The sequence below is a fragment of the Toxorhynchites rutilus genome, chromosome 3 (genome assembly GCF_029784135.1).
Source record: "Toxorhynchites rutilus septentrionalis strain SRP chromosome 3, ASM2978413v1, whole genome shotgun sequence".
Taxonomy (NCBI): Eukaryota; Metazoa; Arthropoda; class Insecta; order Diptera; family Culicidae; genus Toxorhynchites; species Toxorhynchites rutilus.
Window position 1 is genome coordinate 49,564,439 of NC_073746.1, and position 22,635 is coordinate 49,587,073.

General features: G+C 37.3%; 1 protein-coding gene across 1 annotated transcript in view; it reads right to left on the reverse strand.

The window, feature by feature from the left end:
* Positions 1-21,744, reverse strand: part of LOC129775277 (protein quick-to-court) — a 99,572-nt gene extending 77,828 nt beyond the window's left edge. Inside the window, exon 1 of the mRNA XM_055779796.1 lies at positions 21,208-21,744. The gene's annotated coding sequence lies outside the window, so the exon portion shown is untranslated. The remainder of the gene's footprint in view (positions 1-21,207) is intronic.
* Between the last annotated feature and the right edge of the window lie 891 nt (positions 21,745-22,635).

The following is a 22,635-nucleotide window of genomic DNA, read 5'->3' on the forward strand; positions in this document are numbered from 1 at the left end:
CCAAAAAAAAACACCAAACGATGACAACGGAGATCGAACCAAGGCAGGCTGGAATGCAAGGCTATTTCACACGACCACGCTATCCACATAGTCACTGGTGTTGTTGCATAGTTGCGTGATAGTATTACACCTCGTTATGAAATAAAGTTGAAAAATGTTTTCTAAGAGTAAAAAGGAGAGCATAAACGTGAATCTATATCTTTTTTAGCCTGGGCCAAGTATGTGGTAAATTATGCGAAAAGCTTTATTGCGTGCTTATTTGCAATGTTTCTCATTTTTCGCTCTCTCATATTGCTCTTAGAAAACATTTTTCAACTTTATTTCATAACGAGGTGTAATACTATCACGCAACTATGCAACAACACCAGTGACTATGTGGATAGCGTGGTCGTGTGAAATAGCCTTGCATTCCAGCCTGCCTTGGTTCGATCTCCGTTGTCATCGTTTGGTGTTTTTTTTTGGTACAATCTCAAGCTGACGTTCAGTCTGAAACAAAGAGATGTCTGCTCTCATATACAGGGTTTTCCAACTTTAAATTCCGAAAGTAAATTAAAATAAAACACACTTAGAATTCGAATTTCGATGAAACTTTTATTTCAAATTAAAGTTTGGTTTATGCCATTATGTGTGAAATACAACATCATTCAAAAGTCCACCTAGGGCTTCCTCGCAAAACTTGATCCGGAACAGGTAATTTTCGATGACTTTTCGGCACATATGGAGCGGTATCTCGGTCATAACTTCACGAATGTTGTCTTTCAAATTTTCAAGAGTTTGCGGAGAGTTGGCATAGACACGGTCTTTCGCATAACCCCACAAAAAAAAGTCTAGCGGGTTCAAATCGCATGATCTGGACGGCCAATTGACATCACCAAAACGCGAAATTATGCGTCCCTTAAATTTCGTTCGCAATATGGCCATGTTCGGTCGTGTTGTGTGGCACGTGGCGCCGTTCTGCTGAAACCACATGTCATCCGTATCCATATCTTCAATTTGTGGCAAAAAAATCGGTTAACATGCAGCCATAGCACTCACCATTCACAGTTACCGTTTCGCCGTCCTCATTTTCAAAGAAATACGGCCCGATGACTTCACCAGACCATAATGCGCACCAAACAGTGACTTTTGGCGGATGCAATGGCCTCTCAACAATCACGTGTGGATTTTCTGAGCCCCATATACGGAAATTTTGGGTGTTCACATAGCCACCGAGCTCAAAATGTGCCTCATCGCTGAAGAAAATTTGATGCGAAAATTCAGCATTTTCCTGCTGTTGTTCGTTGCCCAATTGCTGAGCACGCCGTGGAATCGAAACATTCGGGTCATCCTCCACACTGGCAGCAACAGCAGCAATATTTTCGGCCGAACACACATTACGATGATGCACAGGTTTCACAATATCCGCTACGGATCCAGTTTTTTCGAATTTACGCACTACATTAGCGATTGTGTGCTCTGTAGGCCGTCCATGACGACCAAAATCCGTCCGTAATGCTCGAAAAACATTTTCCGGGTTTTCATCATTTTTATAGTATAATTTAACAAAATTAACACGTTGTGCGATGCTAAAACGATCCATATTGTAAAATGGCAGACATTCAACTAACGATATGACGCTTTGGTTGACAGCTATGTTAAACGGTTGTCAGCGCAGGGCTGTATACTTTCGGAAGCCCGAAATGGAAAACCCTGTATAATAGCAACGAGTATTGTTTCATTCTCTGGCTTTCTTACTTCGATGTTAACCAAAATACACGAGATAGTATAAATGGTCTGTGCCGTATAGTATGAACGGAGCTTGACGTAGGACTGTTATTGTTCGAAAAAAATGTTTTTGAATTCAGTTCTTTCAATTATTCAGAAATTCGCAAATTTTACTAGTTTTATAATCCAAACGTGACCCCTAAAAAGAGCCGTTTGTTACATGGATTGATACTCTTCAATCGGTAGTGGTGGAAAATATTCTGAAGCTAAGTGGATTTAGGGAAGTAAAGTTAATACGCTCACTTCTCAAACATTGGTATTTCCAAGGAAGATATATATGAGAAACCTAAGATTAGATTGCGACCCGCATGAGTGTACCTCCCAAACGTCTAAACCAACAATCGATTTAATTGATTCATAGAAAAATTCTCTAAATGGTTAAACAAAAAGCTCGGTACAATGATTTTCTTGATCACAATTGCATCAAATATATAGATTTTTGAACCCTTTTGTTTATTTATTTTAGGTTCATTAGCATTTTAGCTAAAACAGAACGGGTTTTAAATTATGTACATGTTACATGTTTATGGTTTCTATAAATTGTTAATTGAACAGTATCCATTTTTGGGCATAAGAGTATTCCTTCTGCTCCATAACACATGGTAAATTACACAGTAGTAGCCATTTAGGTGTAACAGTATTCCTTCTGATCTTCCATTGTTCAGTAGACGGGACAGCGAAGACAGCTGATATGATCATAGTTGTGTTAGTGCACAACAGCCCGATGTGTTTTCCTTGTTGCAAGCAGAGCTTCTCCAATAGCAGAGTTTGCATAGTTATTGTTGCGTGGACGTAGTTATTCTATAACAACACAAAAATGGTCAATTGAGTGCCCTGAGTTTCGAACTCACGATTGATCGCTTAGTAAGCGAACGCGCAACCAATGTGGATACGAAGACCACAAATATGCGTAAATATTAGTTAGAGTGCCAACGGATGTATGGGAAAAAAGAAAGAAAATCTACGAATTTTCAAAGGGAACTTGGTTAAATATGTTGATTCCCACGAAAAACTACCCTATGCAAAATATCAGCTCTATCAGACTTTATTTACTAGTGTCGCACAGCACAGTATCAAAGTTTGAGTTTTTTGAAAACGTTTGCGAAGTAATTTTTTGGTTTTCAAAAGGACTCAAACTTTGACGACTGTGCGACACTAGTAAAAGAAGTCCGTGTTAGAATACCCATGTTAGAATATGTCAATGTGCATTGGATATTTGTGAACTCACGTCTAAAAAGATGAATAAACGTTATACTTTTGTGGGTCTTTCTCACTCCTCCACCTTTATAGAAACAAATTGATTTTCAATGTTTTACAGATATTTGCTTGATAAATAAAATCATTTGTTACCGAAGATTCTTCGCTTGTGAGTTGGCTGAACTATTGAATTTTCATAAATCCACGGTGTGTAATGCTCTGAAACGAATTAAAGAATGGACAATCTGACAATCTTCAAAAGAGCTAGAATAACAAAGGCAACTGGCCCTGAAGTTCATTCGGAAGTGGTACCTCTTTTTGAACAAAACCCGAACCTGTTATTAGAAGACGCGGCGAAAGTGGCAGGAGTTTCGCAATCCTTTGTCTATGAAGCGAAGATAGAGGCTCGTTTGAGAAGTTTCAAGACAAAAAATGTTCCAGACAGTGAAGTGTAGCAAAATCTGCAGGCAAAGAAACTCTTAAGGAAGCTACTCTAGAAAAAGAAAGAAATAGGAATGCGTAGATATGGATGATGAATTCTATTCGTAGTAGTAGATTTTCTGGCAAATTTATAAACAATAATTTTACACCTCGTTCGATCGGGAGGGTTCCCTAAAATACAGTAAAATGAAAAAGAAGTCGAATCTCTAGAAAACATTCCTCAAGCAAATTGGCAAGCAACCTGGAGCTGCGGAATGATGAGTAGTAAATAGTACATTCCTCGTTTGGCAAGCAACCTTAAGCTGCGGAATGATGAGGGGCACTTCCATTCTGAAACCATGAACCATGCAATTTCTCAAAAGTAGTGTCAATAGAAGATGCAACTATCTTTTCTTTAACGGTTGTTACTATTTCTGGCCTAATTTGGCAAATCTTATCATTCAACACGTACGTACATCCGATTTTCGATTTTTTATGGCGTTGTTTTGTTAGTCATGTCTCTCACTTTTGCCGACAAGTTCGGTCATCTTGAATGTTCGGTTAATTTTTTGACAGCTACATTGCTTGCACGTGACTCGTCTTCGAGTTCTGCATATTCTAATTCAGCAGCATGACGGGATGACTGAGTTTCCACATCATAAGAATGAATCCATGACCCGTCGCTAGTTGTGACCAGGGCCATACAATTTCACTTCAATTGACCCATCGTTACTTAACCATCAGCCTGTCGCAGTTCAATTTGCTGCAAACTTGTGCAGACTGAGAATACTGCTACTCTCTCTTCACGCTCAATAAAGAGAATATCACTTCACCTTCATACAGTTTCGTTTCGCTTCACGTCCATTTCTTCCATTTTTCACACGAAATTATCAAATCGTCAAATGAAAATGAAAGTTTTTAATATCGAATGAAGTTGCCTTATTTCGAATGAAAATTTCGGTGGAGCTCGAACCATACTCACTGAAACTAATGAGAATGACGATGTGGAAGAATGTGCAGTATACTAGCAGGCGCAATCAGTTGTTGGCGCTGGTTGTAAGACTTCTATGCCCTCATATGCCCCCTTAAATTCCATTTTGTTTGAAGATGGTCCGGGAAAATTCAATTTGAAGAAATTAAATCAAATGAAACTTTCAATTGAAAACAGTGATCGTTCTTTCACATGAATCTAAAAGCGACATAAAGCTCATTCAAATGATAATGAATAGGGCACTTCTAATCGGCAAGTGAAAGCGTCTGCTTTCAAATTCAAAGGAAATGGCAGCAGAACGAAAATTAAATTAAAGAATCGATGTTTCAGTATGCGTAGGTAATACACACAATAGAAATTGAAATTGACTGAAGAGGAAGAAAGAGGTAAAAAAGTCACTTTTATCTTTTAGTTTCGAAATTGTCAAGCCCTAGTTATGATATAGTATGACACGAGTCAATCGATATGTTTGAGTTCTTAGCAACTTCTTAGCAACGATTATTCAACGATTGGTAAGTACTATTTTCATCACCTCAACATTGTTTTCGTCTGTCGTTGACGTGCTTTCGATCGCTCCTCGTCATCCACATCTTCTCGGTTCTCTGAGAACATTATGTAACACCGATAAACATTGCTTCGGTCCAAGGTAACCACACCATATCTCACAATGCATCAGCACACCTAATTTTGCTTTTCACACAGAATTCTATACAGATTATTTGATTTTTCGATTAGTCAAAAATCGAAGACGAGCCAAAACACGTGCAAGCGAAGCTGCTGTAAAAATATAACTGAACGTTCAAAATTGCCAAAATTGACAGTATATACGAGATATATGAGTGCCAACATAACATAAAAAAATTAAAATGAAATATAGATACGTAACCAGCGGAAATTCAAATATGGCGATAATTTTCGAACAGACCTATTCTACAAGTTTTTATTCATTAAGACGATGTTGTCAGATGAATGTTATATCTAAACAAATAAACAAATAAACAAATTTACTCAATATTCAATTGAAATTGAAAAAAGGCTGAATTCAAAGCTCAAATTCGAATATTTCCTGTACATCGTTTAATCCCCTCGAAGGTATCTTCCTCCGAGCAGAGTTGGTTTTATTCTTGTTCATCCGACTACAATGGTTGACCTTCGTACCATGCGGACTCAATATGAAGGGATGCATCGGCGTAACAGAGAGCGAATGAAGATACAGAGAGCACATCACAGCATAAATCCAAATCCAATGAGGAAAATGATAAGAGCACAGCATAAACATGAGCGGTTTGGGAAATGCGATATCAAACAAACATAATAAGAGCGGGCAAAGCAAAGTGCGGTGGAAGCCCAGCGGTTGCAATAATATGCGAAATAGAAATCGTCGAACTGTTCAGTGATGGCACGGATGATTCATAACTGTGTTTTTGTTATTCGCTACTCGCTGCTGCTCACGAGTTGGAGTTCACCTTCGGTAGCGTTGAGTGTACCGCACGATTTTGGGTCTCGCATACTGATTTACGGCTTTGGGGCTTCCATGTGCCTGTGCGCGTTGTTTTGGAAAGCACTGTGGTGTGAAATTAATTACAACCCTAGTTCGGAATTCAGTCCTATGACATTGAAAACACCGTGTGAAGCAAACTAGTCGAAAGGAGATCACCGTCCGGGTCATCCAAGCAGCACGCAATGAGCGCATAAAACGTTTGCAACCTGCCATAAATAGCAACGCCCCAATCCTATGTAGGTCTTCCGAACAGACGATAATCCCCAATCGAACCGGCAGGTATAGGGTACACGAAATGTTGTCGTACAATGGTGAGCATATTGGAAATGCGTTCTGGCATTCTGTGTAAATGAACTATACTTTGAACTATGAACTATGTTGTTCCCGCCACGAAAGACAAACCGAACAGCAAAAATTAATGACATTCGATGGATTATGAATAAAATTAGATAATGTGTTATTATTGATTAAGCGTAGTAATAATACTATTTGGCTAGCAGAATAAATTACTCAATATTAAATACAACTGAAACAAAATGTGATGGATCCTACAAGTAGTTTTGATATCTAACGGATGCTTCGTTTTTTATTGTTTATACTTCCTGACGAATAATAGTTTGAATCCGAACGATAAAAGTGATGATTTTTAGGTCGTATTAATAACCCGCTAATTAATGAAAACTCTGTTCAAATCCGATCGGCGGACATGAGAACACTCGATTTGGAATCGAGCCATTCATTTTATCGGCGAAAACGAATCGAAGGGTGATCAATCAGTACCCATAATTTCTGTCAGCGATTTTAGCGTGATATAAAAAGAGTACCTTTCAATTTCGTTGGAACGTGAAGGAATTTGAAAAATACATCGAAAGGCAAATACGTTGGTGATTCAACGGAGTTTTTGAGACAGACTCTTTCCCTGTCACCTTTCATGAGGAGCAATTAATATGCTAAATTCAAATTGAAGCGATTAAAGTACTCAAAAAATGGAAACACCTGGTGTAATGAGCATTGTTTTATTTCATACTGGGAACACAACAACAACACCAAATAAAGCTATATTTTTTACAATCTGACAGTGAAAAAGCATTTTTCATTTGAGTGAAACCATGAATTATAAAAAAATATTTGCAGGTACCATGTCGCCTCATCGATGGAAATCTGGAATCGAAAGAGATCTAAAATTCTTTTCCATAACTGTACCTCCCTCGAGCATTTCCTTGCCTCCAGATTTTGCTTAGAGTTACTCCCCAGTATCTTGCATTTAAACTTCTAAAACCAACCCTTTTTTTTCAGGACATAAGATTGCGAAACATCTCCCATTTTCGCAGCGTTTTTCAATGATAATTTCAGGTTCTGTTTTGAAAGGAGACACTACTTTTGAATGAGGTTTAGAATCAGCTCTCTTTGTTTTTGCCATTTTAGAGTTTCCTGTCATTCGTCCGGAATTTTAACTGCGCTCTTATAGGAACGATTTGCTAGGCGCTTGTTCTGTTGACTGTTCATGTTGTCTACGCTCAACGTAATTAGTTAACTTAATGTTTTGAATATTTTTACTCACTGTGTTCGGATTTTCACTCATTCGATTATTGGTACAAATCTCATACAAAGCGATTTTAGTAATTCTAACATATGTTACAGCGAGATTTACGTTTCTAACTTTTTATCTAGTCAAGACAATTCCTAGAGCGATTCGGAAATCATTCTTCATTCAATATCAGGTAATGTGCAGCATGTAATTTAACCCCCTTCTGTGTCATTAGGAAATATCTGGATATATTTATTGCATCCCACTGGTGAGCTGTTTTGCTCCAATTCATTATGGATTAGAATACATGAAGAATCGATGGTAAACCCCAAGACTGGCAAGCAGAAACGATAAGCTGTAAAAGAAATAATCTCAGCAGGATAACATTGCTAGCACTGCCCTTCTAATGTAAACGCGGGGTGTGATATGGCATAAGAGTGCACTGCATTCAACATCACGTCTCTAGCCGAATCAATAGATGGTCTATTTTTAGTATTATTTACTTGACACAGAAACACAACTAAGATCTGAAAACATTGCCTACAGATAAAGTGTATGTTTGGCTGGAACCAGGAAACATAGATGAGAATAAGTATAAAGATGCAATTTTCAGTTGGGAATGATTCATAAGAATATTCAATTAATTTGAAAATACACTAGGATGCTGTTAAGGTTTCGGTCATTTTTAAATCAGAAAACTTTCAATCACGCGCCGCGAGGTGACAAGTGGTGCTGCAGAAATTAAGAGATGGTGACATCAAATATGTGGTCAGATTGACCAACAAAGTACCAACAACTGATGCAAGTTTTCCTTTTTGAAAGCGCAACTATTTTTTTTAATTTTTGACCCTACTAGAGCTGAAACTCGCTCTCGAGTACAAAAAACGTAAGCTTCTTCCGACACTGTTCTGTTGGATTTTTGCTAAGAAAAATGTATCGATTTTTCACATATTCAAACTGTATAATCAACCATTGTCATATTAAATGATCAACACTACACAAACGCGCTTCTACAATTTACTCAGCTTCATCGCAAGTGTGTGTGGTAATTTTGGCCATGAGGATGCATTGCAAACATTTTGGACCAAACATTGGACGCAGTGCATTCCAAGCATAGCAAAAGATAATTAAATTGCAGCACACCGGTATCCACGATTTACAGCGATTGGAATTCATTCATACAAGGTTATATACAGACAATCGCAAAATTGAGTATACAACTCGTACTGGTTTGTTATTGTTGAGTTTTTCGGGGTAATTGAATGCGACTTATATTCATCGTAAGATCGATCCATTTACTCTCATGTAGTGATAAGAAAAAAAAATAAAAAAGGCGCATTTCTACTTCATGTTCAAAATACAAACAAAAAATCTCCAATTAATAAGTTGCAAAATTGGGTGTACAGTTCAAGTTTTTCTTGAAACGAAAATTGTAATCAGTTCAGAAATGTTAATAGATAACAAAAATCAATCGCCTAGTATTTGGTATGGCCCCCCTTTGGCGTCCAGCACTTCCTGCAAGCACCGAGGCGAGATTTCTGGTCACTGTAGACGGAAGTACCTCCCAGATCTCCGTTATCGTCGTTTTGAGTTCCACTTCGTTCCCTGGATTTCGATGGATGAATGGTTCTTGATTTACCACCACATATACTCAATTGTGTTCATGTTCGGTGATTTCGGAGGTGTTTTGAGTTGATTGGGACATAATAGAGCAGGCATTCCTGCACCACGAAAACAGTTTGCCTCGGGTCATTATTCTGTTGAAAGTAGTAATTACCAGGGAGACTGCAGGTTACGTTTCAGAAAGATCAATTAAGCCATCTTGTTCATCGCCGAATCGATAAACACCATGGTTCCAGTTCCAGAAGCCGCCAATGTACCATGCATCATCTGACTACCGCCGCCGTGTTTTACTGTGATAACCAAATGCTGAATCTGAAGCACCGATCCTGGTTTCCTCCACGCCATCTGTCTTCCATTTGATTCAAAGATATTGATTTTCGGCTCATTCGTATAAAATACCTTGTTCCAGAACTCCTTAGGTCTGTTTACATATGCCTTAGCAAACTGTAGTCGTTTTTTTTTTCATATTCACCTTTGAGATGTAATACTTTTCACGGTCAACACGACCTCTCAGATTGTTCCTGTATGCTCTCCGGACAATGTCTGCGCAGATAGGTCTTCCAATGATGTCGGCTACTTCGGTAGTCAATTTAGAAATGTTTGTTTTAGGGTCCTTTGGCAAAGTTCGAACAATTACCCGTTCATCATCAGAAGATAGGAGTCGTTTGCGTTCTCTACCGGAAGATTTTCCATGGTTCCTTCGTATTTTCACTTGTTTATGATTTTTCTTTACTGTAGAGTGGGTTCTTTTGACAGCAGCTGCTATTTCCTACAATGTTTCTCCACGACAATTCATACTTATTATCATTGTACGTGTAGCAATATCGTTTCTTTCCTCTAACTTACCATTTTGAAAAAAAAAATTCAAACATCAATAAAAAACAAAAACCAACACTGCCCAAGCAATGGTTAAGTGTTGACACCAATCACTGATGAAAAAAAAGTAGCGTACTTTCGCAGAGAAACTTACTTACAAGATTAATTTGTTCGGAGAAATTTAAGGTGTACACTCAATTTTGCGATGCCTAGAATATTTATTGTTTTCAATTTCTTGGAATAAACAATTAGCAGAAAACTTTTCTCGGAATTTTATTGCACGTACAGCTAGTTGAATGTGTGAGTAATAAATATGCATCAAAAGAATCAATGTATTCAAAATATTTTATACCAAATAAATGAAAGGTATCGTCAAGTAGCATTTGTACACTCAATTTTGCGATAGACTGTATACACTCGTTGCATTCGTCGATCAACACAAGGCAATTTTTTATGTTAATAAAGCTTTTTTTTGGTTTGCAATCGAAAAACAAAACAGAGCGCAGCCATCACGGAGATGAATTGTGATCGGAGGCAGAGAGGCCTGATTTTTTTTGTTGATTTGAGTAACAAACATACACACAAAAATGGGAAATTGAATGGTTCGTGACTGAAAATAAAAATTATGAATACAGGGTCTTACACCCAAACAAGCGTTGCTAGAAAGCATTTCATTTTCGGCAGAAAATATGTCTTTTCAAGCCTTGTAGCGTTGAATGAGCAAATAATATCATCTGTCTCCTAACGCTTTAAAATGTTTGTATGTATGGAAGCAGACATCTCTTTCTTTTTTCTTTTTCAATCTTTTTTAGGATTGCACCAAAAAAAAAGGCCAAATGACGTCAACGGAGATCGAACCAAGGCCGGCTAGGCTAGAGTGCAATACTGTTTTATGCTATCCACATACCCAATGATGCTGTTGCACAAAAGCGTGATAATATTACATCTCATTGCAAATTGAAGTTGGAAAGTGTTTTCTAATTTTACTCTTAGAAAATGCTTTCCAATATAAAGGAGATCTGTATCCATCTCGGTCTGGGCCGTGTACATATGTGGCAAAGTAATGCGTGCTTATTTGAAACGTGTCTCTTGTTTCGCTCGCTCTTATATTACCATATATATTATACAAATGCTTACCAGTATTTAAGAGTCATGACATTTTCTGTTATTTTTACGCTCATTTAACGTTATAAATCGGGATGACAAAACATGAGCTAGAAATCAATTTTGGGTGTAGGTATGTTGAAATGTGTTTCAGTTACAATTTAGTCGCTTATTTTTATTCACTGCAGCGCCCCTAGTTGTAACAGAAACTATTGACAGCGTTTTGATACGGATGGTTTGTTTATTTAACGGGTGTTAAAAAAAAATGAGAATTTTTTCAATGACATATAAAAAAAAATTATTTTTTTTCATCGATTTCACTATTTTTCATTAATAACATAATGTATTTTTTTTTTAATGGGGTCTCCGTAGCCACATTGGTTGCGCGTTCGCTTAGTAAGCGATCGATCGTGAGTTCGAAACTCAGGGCCCTCATTGACCATCTTTGTGTTGTTACAGAACAGCTACGTCCACGCAACAATCATCAGCGATGGAGATCGATCCACTGTCGAAATAAGATCGATTCATCCATGCAACTGCTCTGCTCTGCAAGACACATCGGGCTGCTGTTCTATAAATAACTCAACAATGATCAATCAACTGTCTCCGCTGTCCGGTGGTCCAACTGTGGATAATGGAAGAACAGAAAGAATACTCTTACGCCTAAATGGCTACTGTGTATCATATGTAATGGTATAGAAGGAATACTGGCGAATGACAACTGTGTAATGTGCTAATTATATAGATATGATAACCATGTGACATGTACACGATTAAAATTCGGCTCTGTTACATCCAAAAATGCTAATGAGCCTTAAAATAAATAAATGGGATAAAAAAATAATGTATTTTTTTCAAAAAAATGTCAGTGAATGTTTGAGTAAGGGGGTGGTCTGCTGTTCGACGCAACTTTGTCGCGATGCTCTCACAAGAACGTTGTACGGTTCTACGAAACGCATTTCCAGCAAGGAAAAAAGTTCACGGTGGCACATTTTAAGAAAGAAAATGTAACTGTCAGTACGTCATATCGTATCCTGAGTTCCCTGAACGTAGAGCGGAAGGTCGGAAGTGGTCGTCCGGTGACGATAATGACGAAGCAGAGGAAGACATCGTTAAAGAAGCTGTTTGACAACAAGGACGCAACCAGCCTGCGTGACGCCGGTCGGAAATATGGCTGCTTCCACGTATTGATCCATCGGACCCTCAAGATGGAAGGAATCGTCTGCAGGAAGAAGACGAGGTCGCCGGAGTACACGGAGGTGTAGATTGAGACGGTTAAATCACAGTGTCGATGGATGACCAAAAATACCGCGGGACGTCTTTCGTTCTGGACGACGAAAGCTATTTTCCGCTGTCCAAAACGCATATTCCAGGAAATGATAATTACTACTCCAGCGACAAGTCATCCATACCGCCTGAAGTGAAATACAAGTTCAAGCACAAGTTTGAAAAAAAGGTTATGTTGTATATCGCCATTTCCGACCGGGGCATTTCAAAGCCTTGGTTTAAGCCGAGCGGTCTGGCAATCAACCAACAAATCTATCGAGAAGAGTGCCTCGATAAAATCCTGCTGCCGTTCCTGAACGAGCATCACGCGGATGGGAAATACGTCTTCTGGCCGGACAAGGCGTCTTCCCATTACGCCAAGAAGACGCTGGCGTATCTTGAGGAGAAAAAGATACCGTTCGTGCCGGAAGATCGTAACCCAACAAACTTGCCCCAGTGCCGCCCAATAGAGAATTTCTTTGGCTCACTCAGTGCCCTAGTGTATAAAAACAATTGGAGGGCCAAGGACACGAAGCAACTGACTACAAGAAACCGGAATTTTATCCGAAAAATGGACGTAAATGCCGTACAACGTTCTTGTGAGAGCATCGCGACAAAGTTGCGTCGAACAGCAGACTACGGCCCTTACTCAAACATTCACTGACATTTTTTTGAAGAAAATACATTATGTTATTAATAAAAAATACTGAAATCGATGAAAAAAAAAAATTTATATGTGATTGAAAAAAATTTCATTTTTTATTTAACACCCGTTAGTAGTGAAAATTTCATCTGAATTGAAGGACACATACAAAAGTTATCGACGATGGAACGCAAAAGGCGGGAAATAATTCTTCAAACTCACGTTGAGAATCCGACGTTGTCAGGAGGAAAGATCACAAAATTCTTCAAATTTCCAAAATCGACTGTAAATACCGTACTCAAACGTTTCCGGGAGATTCTTACGTTGGTTCGGACCAAGGCGCCTCTATATATATACCAGGTGAAACAATCATATGAAATGCACTTTCAGCCATATTGGAATTGCTGTCGGTATTGTTTATAAACAGCATCAGAACGCTGCCGGCGGCTCTCTACAAATTGCTGCGACGCTTATTCGAACGATGCCTACTTTGTTCGGCTTTCGCGAATTTATGTTAGAAATTTATGATTTTGTAGAATTTCATTCTCATCCAGTTCATCTACTACTCTCGCATGTGAAAATACAAAAATGGCGTATCCTAGCAATAACAAAACAAACAACCCCCGCTCCACAAACCGTAATCCCCTTCTCTTTGAAGTGATGATGTTGCTTCACCTGTTATACATTTATACAAGCGCCTTGGTTCGGATGAAACCTATCAGGCATAGAGGTGGAACATACGACCGAAATCTACGAGCAAAGGTACTTCGAGCAGTCGACATCCTGAGCTATCCGTGCGTGGTTTGACGAAAAAGTTCACGGTGAGCCACAGTACAGTTCGACGAGTTTGTATGCGAGAAGGCTTGCGGTCGTATCATGCCAACAAACATTCCAATAGGACGCTGAAACAAAACCTGGTTGCTAGAACCGGTGCAAGAAAGCTGTACAAGCAAGTGTTGACAAAGGATGCATTTTTATGGAAGATGAAACATAGGGGAACCGCGGGTAAGACGGACAGTGGGGGTATAATGGACAGGTGGTTGATTTGTATGGTTGCATAATGAATTGAAAATTTCTGTTGATGGCAACCCCTTCTACATGCTATTCTAAAATATTCAAACCACCCTATGACAATGAATACTGATTAAAAGTGGGATAGGGAAACAAAAACCAAAAATCAAACATGTTTCCGCGTGTGGATGTAATTTTTCCGGCTTCGATATTAAGCATTTTGAGTGGTTTCATTGCAAAATTTAATTCGCTGATGGTTATATTTCGGTTCGTGAGTTGACAGAGAAGCGATATTTGGTATGCACGGAAAATTAAATTCTTTCGTAAGTGGTAAATTTAAATTACTAAAATAATTGCACTGGTGGGGTTGAAATGGACAGTCACATCCAGATTCCCATCCAATGCATGATGAAAAGTGAAGGGAAGAATATTCAACTCTTGAGCAATTCCAAATGAAATCGACAAATGACAAAACATGAGTATTTTTGATTCGAAGGAACGTTTGTATTCCGTTTGGGTTAAAGGAAATACGAGTTTTTTTTTAATGAAAAACCTTACCGAAATAGTGTCTTAGGAAGAGTTATAGAGTATTGATGCGTAAACATGAAAAAAATATACACTGAGAAAAAAAATTAATACTCTTTTTTTATTTACAAAAAAAAACTTCAATTTGCAATATCCAAAATACATATTTTTTAATTTTTGTTTTAATTTGTTCATATAAAATAGAAGTCATGTAGAAAAATTAAAAAATGGGTCCAAGATGGTAAAACTATTTTTGACGAACTTTGTGGAACATCGAATTTTTTATGAATTTTCGAATTTTTGTATGTTAACAAAATTATGCCACAAATTATGATTCCTGATGTGATTTAAAACAAAAAAGCTCATTATAAATCTCCTTCTAAATGCAGCCATTCTCGAGATATTTTGAAACATATTTCTAATTTATTGACTTTTTTATAGTAAATATTCCCTTTTAATATGTTTGTCGTATTATACCGTCATGTTCATGAAATTTTATGAATTTTCTTATAATTTCCAACAACTTTTCCAAATACATCATCATGGTAAAAATATATGATTAGGAGTTACGTTGAAAATTATTGAACACATGTGGGTTAATATAAAACGTAGCGATATGAAAAAATGTTTTTTTTTAATCTTAATACAAACTTTTAACATGTTATACAAATTGCGCCAACAGAACACAATATTCATAAAAGGAAAAAATATAATTCTCTACAATATGGTCAAATAATTCCTATATTTATCGGAGTTTAAGAGATACTAATAGATAATAATACTAGAATTTTTAGCATTTATTTTTTATCAACTAACAATTTTGTTGTATATAATATTTCATATATTATATTGTATATATTTTTTCATTATTTTCTTATATTTCTATACACATTATTTGAGTCGTTAGAGTACAATTGTCATTTGAATCAACAAGGTGTATTTGTTGTTGGGATTTCATTTCTACTGTTCGTGTTTTGGATGTGTGACACGAATAATATGTTAAAAGTTTGTATTAAGATAAGAAAATATTTTTTAATATCGCTACGTTTTGTGTTAACCCACATGTCTTCAAATGTTTTTCAACGTCACTCCTAAACATATATTTTTACCATAATGATGTATTTGGAAAAGTTGTTGGAAATTATAAGCAAATTCATAAAATTTTATGAACATGACGGTATATCACGACAAACATATTAAAAAGGAACATTTACTATAAAAAAGACAATAAATTAAACATATTTTTTTAAATATCTCGAAAATGGCTTATAAGATTTATAAAGAGTTTTTTTGTTTTAAATCAAATCAGAAATCATAATTTGTGGCTAAAAATGATTGTTAACATACAAAAATTCGAAGTTTCGGGAATTCATAAAAATTCGATGTTCCACAAAGTTCGTCAAAAATAGTTTTACCATCTTGGACCCATTTTTAAATTTTTGACATGACTTCTATTTTATATGAAAAAATTGAAAAAAATTAAAAATATGTATTTTGGATATTGCAAATTAAAGTTTTTTTTTGTAAATAAAAAAATACTACTAATTTTTTTTGTCAGTGTATATTTTTTTCATGTTTAGACATCAATACTCTATAACTCTTTCTAAGACACTATTTCGGTACGACTCATAGTTTTTTAGATATAAATTATCAAAGATTTCTCCTACTAAAATCGATACGCCCTTTTCAAAAGTTACGCTTGAGTCAAAAAATTCCCAATTGCTGTAGAAAACTCATATTTCCTCCAACACAAACGGAATACAAACTTTCATTCGAATCATAAATACATGTTTTTAAAATCTGCATTTTTTGAACGATTTCATTTGGAATTGCACTCTTTTTTATATTGCTTTCTCATTTTGTTCTATTTCAGTTATTGGACGCACAAACACTGAGAGAGAGCGAAATTATTCCTCTCGCGAACGATATACCTCTACGCTTCATATATTATCAACCTGTTCATATTCCCCCCACGACATATCCATTATACCCGCATCCATAAAAATGTTCTACTTTTCGGCTTGTTTTAATTTCAGTAAAAAACATGGAAAAACAACTTTTTATAAAACATCTGGCCTATTATTTCGAAAACCAGTGTATTGAACTGTAAGTAACTGCTTTTAGGTTTTGAAAAACATGACTTTCCAAAGATATAATTGAAGTTCTTCTTAACATGTCCGTCTTACCCCCATTTCGTCTTACACGTAAAAATGGACTTCGGACCCGGAAAAAGTCGGCAAAAAGTTTTACAATGCCAAGCTTAAATGGGATGTTGCGGATCGGCTCAAATTTGTTTACGCTGACATATTTTCCTGTACCTTGATGATTTCGCAAGAGTTACTTAGTTGTAGAGAGAAGACAAAGGTTTTCATCACTGGGGCAACAATTAACCCCTTCCCATATTACTTAATACGTCACACATCAAGTGATTCACTACTCTGCTGAGCGTTCTAGTTTCAATAGGACGGTGCCACAAGCCACACAGAGAATTAACCAATCAATTTATTGAAAACCAAGTTTGGTGAGCGTGTTATCTCACGAAATGGCCCAGTCAATTGGCCGCCTCGGTCGTGCGATTTGACGTCGTTAGACTATTTTCTGTTGGGCTACGTCAAGTCTATGGTCTATGCCAACAATCCAGCGACGATTGATGAACTTCGTACGAATATCGAACGTGAAATTGCAGCAATATCGGCCGAAAATTGGGTTCACCGTCTGGACTTCTGCAACCGTGCCCGTGGCCACGCAAAATAAATCGAGTCAATACATAATGGTATCAAATGTACTTTCACATGAATAAAGCATTTCATTGATATCCAAAATCGTTTTTGTTTTATTTGAAAAAAACTTTTGTAGCGCTCTTATCAAAAAACCCGATATTAAACGAAAAGTTCGAAAATTCATCCGAACAGCTGACGAATAACTCAAGGGGGTAGCACACTATGGAAACTTGAGAATTTCATTTAAAAAAATTTGGCCTAAAATGTTCTCTGGGATATCTACTTCACTGAAGTTTTTGTCACAGGTTTGTCCGATGCTCCGTTCCAAAGTTACAAGCCAATTAGTGGACCTAATTCTTTGCGTAAGGAGCGCGGATCCAAAATTTGAAACGCGTTTTCTCGAAACTAAGTCTTGCAAACTGGTGGGAGTTCTACTTCAGGAACGGTCCATCCGATTTTGATGAAATAGTTTTTCCCAGATTCTCCACTAAATTTCCTGTCTTCGTGTGTAGATTTTTTTTGAAATTTTGAAAAATTAAATTTTGATGAATGTTTTTGTCTCCATTTTTAAGGGCAAACACGCAATTTTTTTACAAAAAATGTCGCCATTTCGTGAAAAATCTATATTTTGAAAGTCCTGCGTACGATGATAGGAAATATATCCAAGATTATGTAAAACATCATTAGTTGAAATCGGTCCACTAGAAAAACTTGTAGAACTCCCACCATTTTACAAGGTTTTGACTGCGAGGGTTGAACAAACCGGTTGCGGCTATTCAGGGGACAGTCCAATTGGCACCATTTTATTTTTTGTTTGTTAAGTAATAGGGGAAATGGGGGGAATTTGGACCACCTAAGCAAATCGACTAATATGACACTTGTTTTCTCTCAATCAATAATGTTTAATCATCATATCAAGCTTCAAATTACCAAATATATAATAAAATAAGAGAGATGATTTTTGGACATTAAAATTTGATGCGGGGTGATTTGGACCGTCTGTGGGGTGATTTGGTCCAGTGTGTGTTTTATCGAAAAAAACATACTTTTTTATGTAAAGTATTTTGGGATAATGTTACAATCAGTAACAGTGTTCTAGGATCGATACCAGGTGTTTTGATCAGACCAGAAAAATTGGATTGAGACTATATCGAATTCTGCATGGATCTTTTCACTGTTATTCGAGCATTTTCAAACACTTTCGATGCTTGGTCAAATAAAATCCGTTCTTGATGGCCTGCGTTGCTCTTTCAAGCTCCTCTTTCTTCCAACGTTGTCTGCCCATCCTCTTTTTGTAATTCAGCGGCATCTGGAATCACAAAATGTCGAAATATACAGGAGGAAGACGGTATGCCTGGTTTCTCAATAAAAATATGTAAATCAAGTTATTATTCAATAACTATTCATAAAGGGTCACTTTTTTTTATCTGTATTATAGTGACTTTCAACTCATTTGGCTGGTTCGTCACTTTTAGTTCCATTTTTGGAAGAATGTCGGGAGTGAGAATTGAACTCGTGACCTTTAGCGTGAGAGGCATGGATGTTACCACTACACCAGATCGCCTCCTCAAATAGGGTCACTTGAACCGCTGTGGTAGGAATAGGTATACATGAAACATCGGTAGACTTAGTGTTAAATTGGCGTTCTATTGCTTCGCGAAGCTCTCGCGACCCTCACTCAGTGAATGCATTCATTCATCGGCACTTGTCAATGCTACCAAATGTTTGCAGTAAGGAATTTCGTTTCTAAATTTCTGTAATGTTCGTTCTCGCCGATATTTTCGTAGTCCTACTTTAACAATGCCGTCGTGTCTTGGACACCACCCTTTTTTTGCGGCCCGCGACACCATAAATTACGTGTGTTTGTGATCCGAATGAAAAAAATACAGCAGGTTATGTCCAAGACACGACCACATTGTTGACGTAGAGCTACGCTGTTATCTAACTCTAGTCCTCTGCTTTGCGCTCTTCTCAACAGAAGCCCTTTCTATTAATATATCCGGTGTCGATTAGCTTAGCTGCCATCTTTGGTGGGTATAGTTTTGTTACTGTCATGCGAAACCAAATCACACACAAAATTCCTGAACAATTATTTTCTTGGTGAGCCGATGATAGTCTAGTTTGACGATTCCCGATACAATTGTGTCGTTCAGAACCTTAATGGAATGGCGCCAGTTTGATGTAATGATTGCAATGCCTAAAAGTTTGTCTTCTTCTTATTATTATTAAATTCAAGAAATTTTAAACTTTTCAGTTCATTCATTTCTAGTCTTCAAAAAGACCCTTGGGAAACTTTCCTACTCGTTTACCTCCACTGTCTCGAGAAAGGGACTCGACCTCTCGCCGACCAGCTCGCCCAGCAACGGTGTTGTCCAGTCGGTGTCCTCACGAAGAATGATGAAAGTGTGCCTCAGTGAGATCCAATATTTAAGCTCTAGGCAAATATTCTCTTCGTTCTTCTTCTTCTTCTTCTCTTCTTGGTTCACAAAGACTTTAAATCATTCCCCTTCGTTGATCGCCGATAAGTTGCTCGTTATTGACGGCATGGTTAGGGAAGCTCATAAATGGCAAATGTATGAAAATATAGAAATGCTTCTAGTTTTCAACAATTTAAACCGCTTACACACCAGGAGATTGTAATAGATAGCATAAAAAACAAATTTTAGGGAATTTCCGATTCGTTTGGTATGTAAATCGTCAAAATCCGTTCGCGGCAAAAATAGTTATTAACGTTAACTTTTTTTCATAAAAACGTGACCTGTTTTCTGATTTGGGACCCTTAATGAAAGACGTAGTTCTACGTCAAAAAGGGTTGAGTACCGCTGGTATAGAGCGCTTGTTTCTTCGAGTTCAAATCGTTACAGAATCTCTCTTAAACTCGACATGAACCATTCTACAGTGTCTGTGGAGCTTTTTTTTAGTAGAACGCGAATTTTAATAGAATACAAAAATTGATGTTTTTTGGTGAAATGAATGGGAGTGCGGGTAAGATCGACATCCAGTCGGGGCAAAACCAACACCTTTAGAGAAATGAATGGAAACGTGTTACAATAGTTTCAAAGTTCTGAGAAGCTATGCAGGGGAAATAGTTGCAAAAGAATACGTAATTGGATTGCAAAGATTTTGAAAGATAAAAAACCAAACAAATTCACGTATTTCACCTGCGAACAAAATCTGTTCACTGTTGGCTTATTGAAACCCATAGTTCTTGCTGCTGGTGTAGCGTTAGGTTTGCGGAACAAATAGTTGGATACCGGTCTAGAAATCTTAGCCAGCAATTTCATTTTCTTATTGAAAGGGTTTCTTATTGCATGACTGACGGTTTTACCTCGAATTAACTTGAAATTTAAAATATTTCAACAAAATACACTAAACGATTATCTAAGATGAAATAAGCTCACAAATGTATCGAATTTTCCAAAATATTCCGACCAAACACTTAAATTCCACTTAATTCGGACTGTCTCCAGTTTGCTGACCGGTTTTGTTTTGTTATTTGTTTTGACAGCAAAGCGACTTCCGCAACAATAGGGAAGCTAGAAATGTAAGGAATGACAAGTGTGGACAGGGGACATCGGAAAATTTGCAATAAAAAAATGCTTCTAACTGGAAAAATCAGGGGGTATCGGTTTTACCCTGATTTCCCCTAAATAATTCTTTCATTTTCAAATAACTCAATGTCATTATCACAAAAAAAGGGCGGTAGCAAATTCATACATCCAATACAATAATGAACGGTATAACTCGAAGAGAAATGCTCTTCATGGAAAGTTTGATTCGAAACATAAACCCAAAATAGTAAAAACAGAAAAAATGTGGTGTTTAATTCATACAACACAATTTATCAATTTATTGCTAACGTTTTCTGTTTCTGTATTTTGCACATAAGATATTTGTATATAACGAGCGTTAGGCACATAAAATAATGCATTTCTCTTCGACACCAAACAGTTGAACAATTTATCATTTTCCCATGCTTCCACATTGGCAGCAGGTCAATTATTTCCACTGTTATTACTGTAAAGCTATAATCAGTGCACGGTCTGATAACTCCATATGGTATGTGGTACGGTTGGTATCAGATAAAGTGAGACTCACCGACATTATACTGTAACCTTTACCATCCGGCGCAGATTACCCCAATAGATGCACAATTAGCGACGCAATACGAACAGAACATATCACTCCGGCAGCCTTCTTGGAGAGCGATAGCGCAAAACACTTTCAGCGCCTTATCACGCTCCTATCAATGTCGTCGACCGTATCAGTAAACAAAAATTCACCGCCACGCACACACGCTGTTCCGAGTTCCGATGCACCACCGGCGAAGGATGAAAATGACACGATTTTCTCGAACGCACAAAATTTTATTTGATTTTCCACGCAATCAATCCACTAGCCTCGAAAGCGTTTCGACGAGTTTCACTTTGAACTGCACAATCCGAGAATAAGCTCGGTTTCAGCGTTTTTCATTTAAATTGCCGACCTCAGTTGAATATAACGAGAATGAGAAAAAAAATTAAACTTATGTGCTTTGCTTGCTTGAACAGCTGTTTTTGCCATTAGCATCGACGTAAACGTAAATTCTAGCTCGTAAACCACCAAACACCACGCGATCCGCGAGTTATTATTTTTTTCAAGCCTATTCTATGAGACCGGCTCGACTGAGTGTATGATAGATACTATTGAACCTGCTGGACTGCTTGACTGACCAAAACCGACAGCGCGAAAATGGAACTCCGCAGGTGCCGTCGGCCACTGCGCTGTATGTGTAGCTCCTTCTGTGCTGTACACGGTTGCGATAATGTTAATCAATCGTTCCGCGCAAACACAGCAACCCGAAAAGCCGGAGAGAAATGGCATTTTGCACATTGAATTAAACTGATGGAATGAGTGATAGAGGGAACTTATAATTTTTAATTAATTTGCTGGATACAAATTTCCTGCTGAGCTAGTGCGTGGCTGGGAAGGATTTTAGCATTAAAATTTACGAACCCGGCCATCGATCTCGAACAATCTCTCGTTTCATCACTCGAGGCTTCACCCTGTCGTTGAAATAATGATGTTATTGAGGCGCACTAATTAGGATGGTTCTGGAATTCATCCTATCGGAACGGTCAAAACGTTCCGATTTGATGCGCATTTTAATTCGGGCACTGTTATTTATAAGCTGTGAAGCGACAGAAGTTCTACCAATACAAGTGAATGCGGATTTTCCTTTATTGAAATGAAAATTTACTTATCGTCAGGCGGGAAACTTCCAACAGTTTATTTTTACAAGTTTTCTACCAGAAATACCTTTTAGTACATCTAACAGGAAGATATAGGAAATTAAAAAAAAAAGGAAATCTATGAATTGAACATGTAACGAAATAATACGTGCTTCTCAAACCATGCCAACCGAAACGAGTTACTAACCTAGCAGCGAAATACAATTCATTTAGAGGCGAATGGACTGCAAACTTTAAAGCATCTTAAAGCCAAAAAGAAAGAAGAAGAAGAAGGCAAAATTAACACTTCCCGTTT